The 2,985-nt window shown below is 49.6% G+C and overlaps 1 pseudogene; it reads right to left on the reverse strand.

The window, feature by feature from the left end:
* Positions 1 to 2,247: 2,247 nt before the first annotated feature.
* On the reverse strand, positions 2,248 to 2,372 carry LOC112550634 (annotated as a pseudogene).
* Between the last annotated feature and the right edge of the window lie 613 nt (positions 2,373 to 2,985).

The raw sequence follows: 2,985 nt of genomic DNA on the forward strand, positions 1-2,985 counted from the left end.
GCGCACCCCCTCTTCAGGGCTCGCTGTGCCCACGCTGGGCTTCTCTAAAGTGCGCTCCCCCTTCCTGGGGCTCGCCACACCCATGCTCGGGCTTCCTGGTAGTGCCCCCTCCTGGGGCTCATTGTGCCTGCGCTGGGGCTTCTCAAAACGCCCCTCTCCGGGGCTGGGGTCTACACACCCCGTAAGTTGCGCCCTTACTGGCGCTAGGGTCCCATCCCCTGTGGGTCCCTATGAGGTTCAGTCACTCCTCTCTGAGCTTAACTGACCCCACAACTCTGCCCTGCAACTCTCAGGGCCTAGTGCGCTCTTACTGATGCCAGGGGCCCCACTTTACCGTGAGCCCCCCTATGAGGCCTCCTCCAACCCCTACAGCCTCACCCAAACCACCGGTGTAATATCAAAGCCTGAACATAAACTCGAGCCTCCTGGCTATAAATCAAACATAAGGCACTGGGCCATAACAACATAAGCCTCCTGGCTGTAACTCAATATCATTGCTCCAGTCTCTGGAGCCCTCGCGAGCTATACTTGCTGTTAAGCTTTTCCTCCCATCTTAACTGCCCCTGCCCCTGCCCCTGGCCCTGCCTCCTACAGGCAGCTGGCTCTCCTTAGTTTCCCCAGCAACCCGCAGCTGTGCTCGTTACCCTGACAACCCTCAGCTGGGCTCGTTATGTCATGCCAGGGCTCGCTCTCTCTCTCCCTGGCAGTTTCTCCTCTCTAGGAGCAGGAGCACCGAGGTGCCCCGCGACAGGGAGGAAAGTGGATCCAGCAAACTACAGGCCCATCAGCCTGACCTTTATCCTGGGGAAGGTCCTAGAAAAGATTATCAAAGAGACCATTCTCAACAGACTGGAAAATGGCAAAATCCTGAGGGATAGCCAGCACGGGATTGTTGCAGGTAGGTCTTGCTTGACCAATCTTGTTTCCTTTTACAACCAGATGACCTTTCACCTGGACAAGGGGGAAGAGATTAATATCATATATCTTGACTTTAAAAAATCCTTCGATCTGGTATCCCATGATCACCTTTTGGCAAAACTGGCCAACTGCGGCCTTGGCTTCTCCATGATCCACTGGCTGGGGAATTGGCTCTGTGGTCAGACCCAGAGGGTGGTGGTTGATGGAAGTCAATCATCATGGTGCCCTGTGACCAGTGGGGTCCCTCAAGGCTCTATCCTTGGGGCTATATTGTTAAACATCTTCATTAATGATGTGGACACTGGCATCAGAACTGGACTGGCCAAGTTCTCCGATGACACCAAACTTTGGGGTAAAGCATCCACACCTGAGGACAGGAGGGCAAGCATTGACCTGGACAGGCTCAGTAAATGGGCAGACGAGAACCTGATGGCATTTAACACTGAAAAATGCAAGGTTCTCCACCTTGGGAGGAAAAACCCGCAGCATGCTTATAGGCTCAGCAGTGCTACACTGGCTAGTACTTCAGATGAAAGGGGCTTGGGGGTCATGACTGACCACAAGATGAACATGAGCCTTCAATGTGATGCTACAGCCAGTAAAGCAAGCAAAATGCAGGCTTGCATCCATAGAGCTTTTCAAGCAAATCCCAGGACGTCATTCTCCCATTGTACTCGGCCCTGGTGAGGCCGCAGCTGGAGTACTGAGTCCAGTTTTGGGCTCCACAATTCAAAAAGGACATGGAGAAGCTTGAGAGAGTCCAGAGGAGAGCCACATGCATGATAAGAGGTCAGGAAAATAGACCTTATGATGAGAGGCTGAGAGCTATGGGACTCTTCAGCCTTGAAAAGCACAGGCTCAGGGGTAAGCTGGTGGCCACCTATAAGTTTATTGGGGGGCTCATCAGGATCTGGGGGAACGTCTGTTCACCAGAGTGCCCCAAGGGATGACAATATCAAACAGTCACAAACTCCTCCATGACCATTTCAGGCTGGACATAAGGAAGAACTTCTTTACTGTCCAAGCCCCCAAAGTTTGGAATAGACTACTGCCGGAGGTAATTGAAGTACCTACCTTGAATGCCTTCAAGAGACATGTAGATGACTATCTTACTAGGATCCTATGACCCCTGCTGACTTCCTGCCCTTTGGGCAGGGGGCTGGACTAAATGATCTTCTGTGGTCCCTTCTAGCCCTAATGTCTATGAAATCTATGAAACACTGAGCATGACTATATAAAACATGTGGCCCATACTAGGCAAACATGCTGATAGGAGCCCCTTCCTCCCCGCTTTTTTCTGGTTAAAACAGATGAGTGTTCCCTCCATAAGGAACTGGCACCAGGCCTAGAAGTACTGCAATACCAGGCTGATACTGGGAGGACCAGAGCCAGCCCTGACACCTTCCCAGTAGTGCCAAAAATGCTTGATCTTAGCCAAAAGACCAAGATGGGCACAAGGGAAAACAACAAGGTTCTCTACTCAAAAGCAAACAGTACACCACATCTCATGCTGGCCGTGGGAAAACCACCTTGGTGGCTATGGTATTTCCCCTGCCAAGTAAGTATCCAGTTCCATTCCGGACAGCCTTTCTTTTTTTGTTTAAAAAAAATACACACATTGCCTTTCCACTTTTGCTAATTTCCATCATGATGGTGGAAACACAATTCTGATATACAAAATGATTGGCAGTAGTACTACATAACTGCCACCACTTTTCCAGCAAAGGACAGTCCACAACCTTCCCGTCCAGAACCATAATACTTCTTGCACCCTCACTGTCACCTTTTCCCACATTACATTTCCTTTTCCTTCTGCCTTAATTGAGATCCCTGAAACTTTGATCTCTCCCTCCACTACTTGTAGTCCGAGCTTCTCTAGGTCCCTCCACTTTCCCACTCCCAGTATAGTGCTTTTCATTTTATTTAATTTAGGCTCAGTCACTTCACTATACTCTGTTTTATGTTTTATTACCCTTTCAATCAATAATTTGTCTCTAATCACTACATTGATGTTGTCCATATAGAATGCACACTTTACCTCTCCACCTCCTATTATCCCATTTAGGA

This window comes from Alligator sinensis, unplaced genomic scaffold, assembly GCF_000455745.1.
Source record: "Alligator sinensis unplaced genomic scaffold, ASM45574v1 scaffold131_1, whole genome shotgun sequence".
Taxonomy (NCBI): domain Eukaryota; kingdom Metazoa; phylum Chordata; order Crocodylia; family Alligatoridae; genus Alligator; species Alligator sinensis.